Below are 14,441 nucleotides of genomic sequence, written 5' to 3' on the forward strand. Positions count from 1 at the left end.
GCTTGAGAAGCAAGGCAGTGGGCCACCAGGGACCCCACAAGAACCCTAGTCACGGCCAGGGGGGCTTGCGCCTCCCAGGCTTGTGGGCTCCCTGGGCCACCTCTGCCCTAGGTCTTTCGCCTATATATTCCCAATAATTCCAGAAAAAAATTAAGAGATCACCGAAAGTACTTTTCCGCCGCCGCAAGCTTCTGTCTCCACAAGATCCCATGTGGGGAACGTTTTGGTGCCCTGCCGGAGGGGGGATTCGGATACGGAGGGCTTCTTCATCAACAGGATGACCTCTCCGATGATGAGTGAGTAGTTCACCATATACCTAAGGGTCCATACATAGTAACTAGATGGCTTCTTCTCTCTCTTGGATCTTCAATACAAATTTCTCCATGATCTTCATGGAGATCTATCCGATGTAATCTTCTTTTGCGGTGTGTTTGTCGAGATCCGATGAATTGTGATCTTCATGTCATCTTGCTTAAAGCATTACTCTGTTCGTCATGAACTCAATACACTAGATGCATGCTGGATAGCGGTCGATGTGTGGAGTAATAGTAGTAGATGCAGAAAGTATCGGTCTACTTGTCTCGGACGTGATGCCTATATGTATGATCATTTCCTTAGATATCGTCATGACTTTGCGCGGTTCTATCAATTGCTCGACAGTAATTTGTTCACCCTCCATAATATTTGCTATTTGGAGAGAAGCCTGTAGCGAACACTATGGCCCCCGGGTCTACTTCACACCATATTTTCAGCCTTACACTTTTACTTTATTGCACTTTCCGTCTTCAGAGCTCACTTTGCAATCAATCTTGAAGGGATTGACAACCCTTTTATAGCGTTGGGTGCAAGCTCTTTTGTGTTTGTGCAGGCAGTCTAGACATGACGAGATTCTCCTACTGGATTGATACCTTGGTTCTCAAACTGAGGGAAATACTTATTGATCCTGTGTTGCATCGCCCTTTCCTCTTCAAGGGAAAAACCAACGCAAGCTCAAGAGACGACAAAAGAATTCTGTCGCCGTAGCAGAAGGATTTCTGACGCCGTTGCCGGGGAGGATCAAGTCAAGAACTCATCCAAGTAAGTGTCCCAAACTCATCTCTTGCATTTACTTTTTTGCCCCTCGTTTTCCTCTCCCCCACTTCTGAAAAACAAAAATTTACAAAAAAATATTTGCCTTTTCCGTTTGCGTTTTTCGTTCGCCCTTTTCTCTCGCTTGATCTTTGTTCGCTTGTGTGCTTGCTTGCTGAAGTCACCATGACTGAAAACACCAAACTTTGTGACTTCTCGAATACTAATAATAATGATTTTATTAGTACTCCGATTGCTCCCGCCTCTAGTGCGGAATCATACAAAATCAATGCTGCTTTGCTGAATCTTGTTATGAAAGAGCAATTCTCCGACCTTCCTAGTGAAGATGCCGCATCCCATCTTAATACCTTCATTGAGCTTTGCGATCTGCAAAAGAAGAAAGATGTGGATAATGATGTGATTAAATTGAAGCTTTTTCCTTTCTCGTTGCGAGATCGAGCATAAACTTGGTTTTCTCTTTGCCCAAAAATAGTATTGATTCTTGGAATAAGTGCAAAGATGCTTACATATCCAAGTATTTTCCGTCGGCTAAGATTATCTCTCTCCATAATGATATCATGAATTTTAACCAAATTGATCATGAACATGTTGCACAATCTTGGGAGAGGATGAAATTGATGATTAGAAATTGTCCCGCTCATGGCTTGAGTCTTTGGATGATTATACAAATCTTCTACGCTGGCTTGAATTTCGCTTCTAGAAACATCATGGACTCCGCCTCCGGTGGAACATTCATGGAAATCACGTTAGGAGAAGCCACAAAACTCCTAGATAATATCATGACGAACTACTCTCAGTGGCACACTGAAAGGTCACCTACTAGTAAGAAGGTACACGCTATAGAAGAAATTAACTCGTTGAGTGCTAAGATGGTTCAAGAAGACGGTGAATCACGAAGACTTTCTCAGCCAACACTTTAGCAAGCTCCTGGCCAAGGGAGACAAATTCCATGGGGTCTGCCAAGACAACGAGACCAGAATCCTCCTACACAAGGCCAGCTCGAAAGCAACCTCACGAGCCTCGATGGCCTCAACGTCAAGGATCTCACGAATGTTGGCCTAAAGCTAGAGGTTATTCTCCAAAGCACGGGGGAAAGCATCACAAAAATTAGTGGCCAACCTCCGGTCTTCCAGCCTGAGGAGCCATACGTCACCAACAACATGGACATGGGGCCTCCGTCAATGTATCACGCACCACCACCAACTCCATACGTCACCAACTACATGCACATGTAGTCACCATCGACTTATCAGGCACCACCATTGGCGCCATACATCAATCACAACATGGACATGGAGTCTTCAGCGATGTATCAGGTGCCATCGCCAATTCCTTACGTCACTACTGGCATGGACATGGGGCCTCTGACAATGTTTGAGGCCCGGCCGCAGCAACAAGAGGATTCACTTGACATGATGAGGTATGGAGGAGACCTCGATGCCCTGGTCTATAGTGGATACAAGTCTAATGCCCAAGGCCTTTTCCTAGCAACCCCTCTAATAACTTTCGCAACTCCTACAACAATACTCATGGAAATTACAATAGATTACCCTCTGATATAGAGAGTAATATCAAATAATTTATCAACTCACAAAGGATTTTCAATGCGTCCATAGAGGAAAAACTACTCAAAATTGACGATTAGGCTAGGAGCGTTGATAGAATGTCTAGTGACATTGATGCTTCGAAAGTTAGATGTGTTGGAAATATGCCCTAGAGGCAATAATAAATTAGTTATTATTATTTTTCTTAGTTCACGATAATCGTTTATTATCGAAACACAATACTTGTGTGGATACATAGACAAAACACTGTCCCTAGTAAGCCTCTAGTTGACTAGCTCGTTGATCAAAGATGGTCAAGGTTTCCTGGCCATAGGGAAGTGTTGTCACTTGATAACGGGATCACATCATTAGGAGAATCATGTGATGGACTAGACCCAAACTAATAGACATAGCATGTTGATCGTGTCATTTTGTTGCTACTGTTTTCTGCGTGTCAAGTATTTGTTCCTATGACCATGAGATCATATAACTCACGGACACCGGAGGAATGCTTTGTGTGTATCAAACGTCGCAACGTAACTGGGTGACTATAAAGATGCTCTACAGGTATCTCCAAAAGTGTTTGTTGAGTTAGTATGGATCGAGACTCGGATTAGTCACTCCGTGTGACGGAGAGGTATCTCGGGGCCCACTCGGTAATACAACATCACACAAAAGCCTTGCAAGCAATGTGACTTAGTGTAAGTTGCAGGATCTTGTATTACGGAACGAGTAAAGAGACTTGCCGATAAACGAGATTGAAATAGGTATACGGATACTGACGATCGAATCTCGGGCAAGTAACATACCGAAGGACAAAGGGAATGACATATGGGATTATATGAATCCTTGGCACTGAGGTTCAAACGATTAGATCTTCGTAGAATATGTAGGATCCAATATGGGCATCCAGGTCCCGCTATTGGATATTGACCGAGGAGTCTCTCGGGTCATGTCTACATAGTTCTCGAACCCGTAGGGTCTGCACACTTAAGGTTCGACGTTGTTTTATGCGTATTTGAGTTATATGGTTGGTTACCGAATGTTGTTCGGAGTCCCGGATGAGATCACGGACGTCACGAGGGTTTCCAGAATAGTCCGGAAACGAAGATTGATATATAGGATGACCTCATTTGATTACCGGAAGGTTTTCGGAGTTACCGGGAATGTACCGGGAATGACGAATGGGTTCCGGGAGTTAACCGGGGGGGCAACCCACCCCGGGGAAGCCCATAGGCCTTGAGGGTGGCACACCAGCCCTTAGTGGGCTGGTGGGACAGCCCAAAAGGGCTCTATGCGCCAAGGAGAGAAAATCAAGAGAGAAAAGGAAAAAAAAAGGAGGAGGTGGGAAGGAAGGGGGACTCCCTCCCACCAAACCAAGTCCAAACTCGGTTTGGGGGGGGGGGGGGGGCGAGTCCTCCCCCCTTGGACTCGGCCGACCCCCTTGGGGCTCCTTGAGCCCCAAGGCAAGGTCCCCTCCCTCCCACCTATATATACGGAGGTATTGGGGCTGATTTGAGACGACTTTCCCACGGCAGCCCGACCACATACCTCCACGGTTTTTCCTCTAGATCGCGTTTCTGCGAAGCTCGGGCGGAGCCCTGCTGAGACAAGGTCATCACCAACCTCCGGAGCGCTGTCACGCTGCCGGAGAACTCTTCTACCTCTCCGTCTCTCTTGCTGGATCAAGAAGGCCGAGATCATCGTCGAGCTGTACGTGTGCTGAACGCGGAGGTGCCGTCCGTTCGGTACTAGATCGTGGGACTGATCGCGGGATTGTTCGCGGGGTGGATCGAGGGACGTGAGGACGTTCCACTACATCAACAGTGTTCACTAACGCTTCTGTTGTACGATCTACAAGGGTACGTAGATCACTCATCCCCTCTCGTAGATGGACATCACCATGATAGGTCTTCGTGCGCGTAGGAAATTTTTTGTTTCCCATGCGCTATTTCCGCTTTTTCTAACAAAAAGTTCGAGTAGTTCAGTGAAAAAACGGTCAAGCTTTCTTCCATCCTTCCTAGCTCCTCGAGCTTGCACCCGCTCGACGCCTTTTTCATTGTTCGTTCTGAGGCGACGTTCCCCAACAGTGGCATCATGAGCTAGGTTCATGCGTAGATGTCTTCTCGAGTAGAACACAAAAGTTTTTGTGGGCGGTGATGTGTGTTTTGCTGCCCTCCTTAGTCTTTTCTTGATTCCGCGGTATTGTTGGATTGAAGCGGCTTGGACCGACATTACTCGTACGCTTACGAGAGACTGTTTTCATCGTTACGAGTAACTCCGTTGCTCAAAGATGACTGGCAAGTGTCGGTTTCTCCAACTTTAGTTGAATCGGATTTGACCGAGGAGGTCCTTGGATGTGGTTAAATAGCAACCCATATATCTCCGTTGTGGTGTTTGCGTAAGTAAGATGCGATCCTACTAGATACCCATGGTCACCACGTAAAACATGCAACAACAAAATTAGAGGACGTCTAACTTGTTTTTGCAGGGTATGCTTGTGATGTGATATGGCCAACGATGTGATGTGATATATTGGATGTATGAGATGATCATGTTGTAATAGTTAATATCGACTTGCACGTCGATGGTACGGCAACCGGCAGGAGCCATAGGGTTGTCTTTATAACTAACGTTGTGCTTGCAGATGCGTTTACTATTTTGCTAGGACGTAGCTTTAGTAGTAATAGCATGAGTAGCACGACAACCCCGATGGCGACACGTTGATGGAGATCATGATGATGGAGATCATGGTGTGACGCCGGTGACAAGAAGATCCTGCCGGTGCTTTGGTGATGGAGATCAAAAAGCACATGATGATGGCCATATCATGTCACTTATGAATTGCATGTGATGTTAATCCTTTTATGCACCTTTTTTTGCTTAGAACGACGGTAGCATTATGAGGTGATCTCTCACTAAAATTTCAAGATGAAATTGTGTTCTCCCCGACTGTGCACCGTTGCTACAGTTCATCGTTTCGAGACACCACGTGATGATCGGGTGTGATAGACTCAACGTTCACATACAACGGGTGCAAAACAGTTGCGCACGCGGAACACTCGGGTTAAGCTTGACGAGCCTAGCATGTGCAGACATGGCCTCGGAACACATGAGACCGAAAGGTCGAGCATGAATCGTATAGTTGATATGATTAGCATAGAGATGCTTACCACTGAAACTATTCTCGACTCACGTGATGATCGGACTTGAGATAGTGGATTTGGATCATGTACCACTCAAATGACTAGAGAGATGTACTTTTTGAGTGGGAGTTCTTAAGTAATATGATTAATTGAACTAATTATCATGAACATAGTCTAATGGTTTTTGCGAATTACGATGTAGCTTGTGCTATAGCTCTACTGTTATTTATATGTTCCTAGAGAAAATTTAGTTGAAAGTTGATAGTAGCAAACTTTGCAGACTAAGTCTGTAAAACCGAGGATTGTCCTCGTTGCTGCAAAAAAGGCTTATGTCCTTAATGCACCACTCGGTGTGCTGCACCTCGAGCGTTGTCTGTGGATGCTGTGAACATCCGACATACACGTTTCTGATGACTACACGATAGTTCAGTGCAAAATACTTAATGGCTTAGAAGCAAGGCGCCGAAAACGTTTTAAAATGTCACGGAACATAAGTGATGTTCTAAAGAGATGAAATTGTGATTTCATGCTTGTGCCCTTGTTAAGAGGTACGAGACCTCCGACAAGATTCTTTGTCCACAAAGTAAAGGAGAAAAGCTCAATCGTTGAGCGTGTGCTCAGATTGTGTGAGTACGACAATCACTTGAATCAAGTGGGAGTTAATCTTCCAGATGAGATAGTGATGGTTCTCCAAAGTCACTGCCACCAAGCTGTGAGAGCTTCGTGATGAACTATAACATATCAAGGATAGATACAATGATCCTTGAGCGATCCGCGATGTTTGACACTGCGAAAGTAGAAATCAAGAAGGAGCATCAATAGTTGATGGTTAGTAAAACCACTAAGTTTCGAGAAAGGCGAGGTCTAGAAAGGATACTTCGTGAAACGGCAAAACAGTTGCTGCGCTAATGAAGAGACCCAAGATTAAACCCAAACCCGAGACTAAGTGCTTCTGTAATGAGGGGAACAGTCACTGAGGCGGAGCAACTCTAGATACTTGGTAGATAAGTGGGCTGGCAAAAGTCGAGAGAGAAGTATATTTGATATACATGATGTTGATTTGTACTTTACTATTGCTCCTAGTAGCACGAGGGTATTAGATACCGGTTCGGTTGCTAAGTGATTAGTGACACGAAATGAAAGCTACGGCATAAACGGAGACTAGTTAAAGGCGAGGTGACGATACGTGTTGGAAGTGTTTCCAAGGTTGATATGATCAAACGTCGCACGCTCCCTCTACCATCGGGATTGGTGTTAAACCTAAATAATTGTTATTTGGTGCCTGCGTTAAGCATGAACATGATTGGATCGTGTTTATTGCAATACGATTATTCATTTAAAGAGAATAATGGTTACTCTATTTTCTTGAATAAATCACCTTCAATGGTTTATTGAATCTCGATCGTAGTGTTACACATGTTCATAATATTGGTGCCAAAAGATACGAGTTAATGATGATAGTACCACTTACTTGTGGCACTGCCTCTTGAGTCATGTTAGTATAAATTGCATGAAGAGGCTCCATGCTGATGGATCTTTGTACTCACCTGATTTCGAATCACTAGTGACATGCAAATCATACCACATGAGCAAGGCCTTGTTTTCATTGAGATGAAATAAGATAGTAACTTGTTGGAAGTGATACATTTTGATGTATGCAGTCCAACGGGTGCTGAGGCATGCAGTGGATATCATTATGTTCTTACTTCACTGACGATTTGAGTAGATACAGGAGTATTTACTTAATGAATCACAAATCTGAAATGTTGAAAAGTTCAAATCCGTTTCAGAGTGAAGTTCGTCGTAACAAGAGGATAAACTGTCTACGATATGATCATAGAAATGAATATCTGAGTTACGAGTTTTGGTACGCAGTTAAGACAATGTGGAAATTGTTTCGCAGTTCATGCCACCTAGAACATCATAGTGTGATGATGTGTCTGAACGTCATAGCCACACACTATTTGGTATGGTGCTTGCTATGATGTCTCTTATCGAAATACCACTATCGTTTATGGGTTAAGCATTAGAGACAACCACATTCACTTTAAATAGGGCACCGCGTATTTCCGTTGAGATGATACAGTATAGATTGAGGTTTAGAGAAATCTAAACTGTCGTTTCTTGAAAGTTTGGGGCTTCGACACTTATGTGAAAAAGTTTCAGTCTGATAAGCTCGAACCAAAGCGGATAAATGCATCTTCATAGGATATCCAAAACAGTTGGGTACATCTCCTATCTCAGATCCGAAAGCAAAGTGTTTGTTTCTATAAACGGATCATTTCTCGAGGAAAGGTTTCTCTCGAAACAATTGAGTGGGAGGGTAGTAGAACTTGATGAGGTTATTGAACCATCACTTCAACCAGTGTGTAGCAAGGCGCAGGAAATTGTTCCTGTGGCGCCTACACCAATTGAAGTGAAAGCTGATGATGGTGATCATCGAGCATCGGATCAAGTTACTACAAGCCTCGTAGGTTGACAAGGTCGCGTGCTACTACAGAGTGGTACAGTAACCCTGTCTTCGAGGTCATGTTGTTGAGCAACAGTGAACCTACGAGTTATGGAGAAAGCAATGGTGGGCCCGGATTCCGACAAATGGCTGGAGGCCATGAAATCCGAGAGAGGATCCATGTATGAAAACAAAGTGTAGACTTTGGAAGAACTACTTGATGTTCATAGGACTATTGAGTAAAGATGAATCTTTAAAAGGAAGACAGACGATGATGGTGATAAGTCACTATTAAGAAAAGCTCGACTTGTCGCAAAGATGTTTCCGACAAGATCAAACAGTTGACTATGATGAGACTTTCTCACTCGTAGCGATGTTGAATGTCTGTTAGAATTATGTTAGTAGTTGCTGCATTATTTTTGAAATACTGCATGTAGGATGTCAAAACATTGTTTTCTCGACGGTTTCCTTGAGAAAACATTGTATGTGATACAACCAAAAGGTTTTGTCGATCCTAAAGATACTAGCAAGTATGCAAGCTCCAGTGATCCTTCAATGGACTGGTGTAAGCATCTCGGAGTTGGAATATACACTTTGATGAGATGATCAAAGATTTTGGGTTTGTACAAGGTTTATGAGAAACTTGTATTTCCAAAGAAGTGAGTGGGAGCACTATATAATTTCTGATAAGTATATGTGGTTGACATATTGTGGATCAGAAGTAATGTAGAATTTCTGTAAAGCATACAAGGTTGTTTGAAAGGAGTTTTTCAAAGGAATACCTAGATTGCGCTACTTGAACGTTGAGCATCAAAGATCTATGGAGATAGATCGTAAGCGCTTAATAGAAGTTTCAACAAGATGCATGCCTTGACAAGTTTTTGAAGGAGTTCAAAATAGATTAGTAAAGAAGGAGTTCTTGGTTGCGTTGTAAGGTGTGAATTTGAGTAAGACTCAAAATCCGACCACGGCAGAATAAAGAGAATAGACGAAGGTCGTCTTCTATGCCTTAGCCGTAGAATCTAAAGTATGCCATGCTGTGTACCGCACCTGATGTGTGCCTTGACTCAAAGTCTGTTGAGAGGTACAGAGAGTGATCCATGATTGAATCACTAGCAGCGGTCAAAATTTATCCTTAGTAACAAATGGACTAAGGAATTTTTCTCGATTATGGAGGTGGTTAAAGAGTTCGTCGTAAAGGGTTACATCGATGCAAGCTTTGACACTAATCCGAATAACTATGAGTAGTGAAACAGATTCATATAGTAGATATTTGGAGCATTTCCGAATAGCACGTAGTAGCAGCATCTATAAGATGACATAAAGATTTGTAAAGAACGCACGGATCTGAAAGTTTTAGAACCGTTGACTAAAACCTCTCTCACGAGCAAGACGTGATCAGACCCCATAACTATATAGGTGTTGGATTCGTTGGAATCACATGGTGATGTGAACTAGATTATTGACTCTAGTGCAAGTGGGAGACTGTTGGAAATATACCCTAGAGGCAATAATAAAATAGTTATTATTATATTTATTAGTTCATGATAATCGTTTATTATCCATGCTATAATTGTATTGATTGGAAACACAATACTTGTGTGGATACATAGACAAAACACTATCCCTAGTAAGCCTCTAGTTGACTAGCTCGTTGATCAAAGATGGTCAAGGTTTCCTGGCCATAGGCAAGTGTTGTCACTTGATAACGGGATCACATCATTAGGAGAATCATGTGATGGACTAGACCCAAACTAATAGACGTAGCATGTTGATCGTGTCATTTTGTTGCTAAGGTTTTCTGCGTGTCAAGTATTTGTTCCTATGACCATGAGATCATATAACTCACGGACACCGGAGGAATGCTTTGTGTGTATCAAACGTCGCAACGTAACTGGGTGACTATAAAGATGCTCTACAGCTATCTCCAAAAGTGTTCGTTGAGTTAGTATGGATCGAGACTGGGATTTGTCACTTCGTGTGACGGAGAGGAATCTCGGGGCCCACTCGGTAATACAACATCACACACAAGCCTTGCAAGCAATGTGACTTAGTGTAAGTTGCAGGATCTTGTATTACGGAACGAGTAAAGAGACTTGCCGGTAAACGAGATTGAAATAGGTATACGGATACTGACGATCGAATCTCGGGCAAGTAACATACCGAAGGACAAAGGGAATGGCATACGGAATTATATAAATCCTTGGCACTGAGGTTCAAACGATAAGATCTTCGTAGAATATGTAGGATCCAATATGGGCATCCAGGTCCCGCTATTGGATATTGACCGAGGAGTCTCTCGGGTCATGTCTACATAGTTCTCGAACCCGTAGGGTCTGCACACTTAAGGTTCGACGTTGTTTTATGCGTATTTGAGTTATATGGTTGGTTACCGAATGTTGTTCGGAGTCCCGGATGAGATCACGGACGTCACGAGGGTTTCCGGAATAGTCCGGAAACAAATATTGATATATAGGATGATCTCATTTGATTACCGGAAGGTTTTCGGAGTTACCGGGAATGTACCGGGAATGACGAATGGGTTCCGGGAGTTCACCGGGGGGGGGCAACCCACCCCGGGGAAGCCCATAGGCCTTGAGGGTGGCACACCAGCCCTTAGTGGGCTGGTGGGACAGCCCAAAAGGGCTCTATGCGCCAAGGAGAGAAAATCAAGAGAGAAAAGGAAAAAAAAAAGGAGGAGGTGGGAAGGAAGGGGGACTCCCTCCCACCAAACCAAGTCCAAACTCGGTTTGGGGGGGGGGGGAGTCCTCCCCCCTTGGACTCGGCCGACCCCCTTGGGGCTCCTTGAGCCCCAAGGCAAGGTCCCCTCCCTCCCACCTATATATACGGAGGTATTGGGGCTGATTTGAGACGACTTTCCCATGGCAGCCCGACCACATACCTCCACGGTTTTTCCTCTAGATCGCGTTTCTGCGGAGCTCGGGCGGAGCCCTGCTGAGACAAGGTCATCACCAACCTCCGGAGCGCCGTCACGCTGCCGGAGAACTCTTCTACCTCTCCGTCTCTCTTGCTGGATCAAGAAGGCCGAGATCATCGTCGAGCTGTACGTGTGCTGAACGCGGAGGTGTCGTCCGTTCGGTACTAGATCGTGGGACTGATCGCGTGATTGTTCGCGGGGCGGATCGAGGGACGTGAGGACGTTCCACTACATCAACCGCGTTCACTAACGCTTCTGCTGTACGATCTACAAGGGTACGTAGATCACTCATCCCCTCTCGTAGATGGACATCACCTTGATAGGTCTTCGTGCGCGTAGGAATTTTTTTGTTTCCCATGCGACATTCCCCAACAAGATGTGCTCCTCCCAAGATCAATATGGATGAAACTTTGAAAGCTATGCGTGTTTCCATGAGTGAGAGCAAAGAAAGAACTGCCCAAATTCGTGCTAGACATGAATGGATTAAAAGGGCGTGTTCTCGTGATAAGAATCACGAAGATCCTAAGGTGCTTGGTGTGACTCCGATTGAATCTTGTTTTCTTGTGTCAAACCTAATGATGATGGGGCTGGATATGAATCCACCTTGGTTGAAAAACGCCCCAATGATTCAGAGTCCATCTATCTTGATGCTAAAAGCATTAAAAGTGGAGTAGAAGATATTAAAACCTTGAGTAGTAATGAAATTACTACTTTGGATTTCAAGGAATTCAATTATGATAGTTGCTCCTTGATTGAATGCATTTCCTTGATGCAATCCATGCTAAAATCTCCACATGCTTATAGCCAAAACAAGGCCTTTACCCATCATATCGTCGAAGCTATGATAAAATCTCTTGAAGAAAAACTTGAATTGGAAGTCTCTATCCCTAGAAAGCTTCATGATGAGTGGGAACCTACTATCAAAATCAAAATCAAAAACTATGAATGCAATGCTTTGTGTGATTTGAGTGCTAGTGTTTCCGCAATTCCAAAGTATTTATGTGATGTTTTGGGTTTTAAAGCGATTGAGGAGTGTTCTCTTAATTTGCATCTTGCGGATTCTACTGTCAAGAAACCCAAGGGAAGGATCAATGATGTTCTTATTATTGCAAATAGGAACTATGTACCCGTGGATTTCATTGTGCTTGACATTGATTGCAATCCTATATGCCCTATTATTCTTGGTAGACCTTTCCTAAGGACTATCGGTGCTATCATCGATATGAAGGAAGGAAATATTAGATTTCAATTTCCTTTAAAGAAGGACATGGAGTAATTTCCTAGAAAGAAAATAAGATTGCCTTATGAATCCATGATGAGGGCTACTTATGGTTTGAGCACCAAAGACGACGATATGTGATTTTATCGCTTTATGCCTAGCTAAGGGCGTTAAACAATAGCGCTTGTTGGGAGGCAACCCAATGAATTTATCTTTTTCTTTATGTTTTGTTGCTTACATACCATCATAATTCTGTTGTGATTGTGTCTTTTGTGTTTGAGCCAAGCAAAACCTTTATGACTAGTCTTGGTGATGGTTGTTTTTCATTTTTATTCAGAAAGAGATTTTGTGTTGATTCTTTTGTCAGCTGGTTGATATGCCTTTTGCCCACGCACTCGTAATTTTTCAGATTTTTTGAGGTAGTAGAAGTATACAAAGTATACAGATTGCTACAGGCTGGTCTGTTTTTGACATATTCTGTTTTTGTTGAGTTGGTTGCTTGTTTTGATGAAACTATGTATAGTATCGGGGGTACTAGCCATGGAAAAGTGAGAATACAGTAATATAATACCAATATAAATAGAAATAAAGATTGCTACAGTACCTAAAGAGGTGGTAGTTTGTTTTCTTGTGCTAATGATATCACGAGTTTCTGTTTATGTTTTGTGTTGTGAAGTTTTCAAGTTTTGGGTGATGTTCTGATGGAAAAAGGGATAAAGAGTGGAAAGAGCTCAGCCTTACACTTTTACTTCGTTGCACTTTCCGCCTTCAGATCTCACTTTGCAATCAATCTTGAAGGGATTGACAACCCCTTTATAGCGTTGGGTGCAAGTTCTTTTGTGTTTGTGCAGGTACTCTGGACTTGACGAGATTCTCCTACTCGATTGATACCTTGGTTCTCAAACTGAGGGAAATACTTCAAGGGAAAAACCTACGCAAGCTCAAGAGACGACAGAAGATTTCTGTCGTCGTAGCAGAATCCAAGAGATCCAAAAACTAAAGTCTTGCCCTCAACTACGAGGACAGGTAAGGAACTGCCATCTAGCTCTGCACTTGATTCACCTTCAGTTATGAGTAAATTTGCGACACCACCACCTATTGGTAATCCTGATATGTCGCATGTGCTTGATGATGCTACTTCTGCTATCCATGATGCTTATGATGATGCTTTGCTTGATTATTATTTGCCACTGGGTGCATTTCTTGATTCACAAATTGCTAGAGTTACTGCTGAATGTGATGATACTTTTGAAACTGATGAAATTATTGAAGTAGAACCTGCTATTACACCTGTTAGACCTAGCTCTCCTAGATATGAATTGCCAGATATACCTAAGGGTTATGTTATGGAGGGAGAGGTAGCTGAAGACTTTCTTGCTTGTAAGGATAGCTATGATCTTGAGAATTTATTGCGCAAGTGGAAAGAAAAAAAATCTATGAATGCAAGAATGAAGTACGATCCTAAGTTTGCTACTTCCCCTATCTTTGTTACTGATAAGGATTATGAATTCTCTGTCGATCCCGAGTTAATCACTTTGGTCGAATCTAACCCTTTTCATGGTTATGACTCTGAAACGGTTGTAGCACATCTTACCAAACTGCACGATATAGCCACCCTATTCACGAATGAGGAAAAGATTCGCCATTACTATATCCTTAAGTTGTTTCATTTATCACTAAATGGTGATGCTAAGACTTGGTTCACTTCTCTTGCTCCTGGTTGTGTGCGTAGTCCCCAGGATACGATTTATTACTTCTCTGAGAAATATTTTCCTGCCCATAAGAAACAAGCTGCCTTGCAGGATATATATAACTTTGTGCAAGTTGAAGAAGAGAGTCTCCCACAAGCTTGGGGGAGGCTTGTCCAGCTACTTAATGCTTTGCCTCATCACCCTCTTGAGAAAAATGAAATACTTGATATCTTTTATAATGGACTAACCGATGCTTCTAGGGACCACCTAGATAGTTGTGCTCGTTGTGTTATCAGGGAACGAACTGTGGAACAAGCTGAAATTCTACTGAATAATATCTTGAGCAATGATAATGCTTGGACTAT

At 43.1% G+C, this 14,441-nt stretch overlaps 1 pseudogene; it reads left to right on the forward strand.

Annotated features, from left to right (window-relative positions):
* LOC123409267 overlaps window positions 1-14,441 on the forward strand; it is a 65,591-nt pseudogene that overhangs the window by 5,053 nt on the left and 46,097 nt on the right.

The sequence above is a fragment of the Hordeum vulgare genome, chromosome 7H (genome assembly GCF_904849725.1).
Source record: "Hordeum vulgare subsp. vulgare chromosome 7H, MorexV3_pseudomolecules_assembly, whole genome shotgun sequence".
NCBI lineage: Eukaryota > Viridiplantae > Streptophyta > Magnoliopsida > Poales > Poaceae > Hordeum > Hordeum vulgare.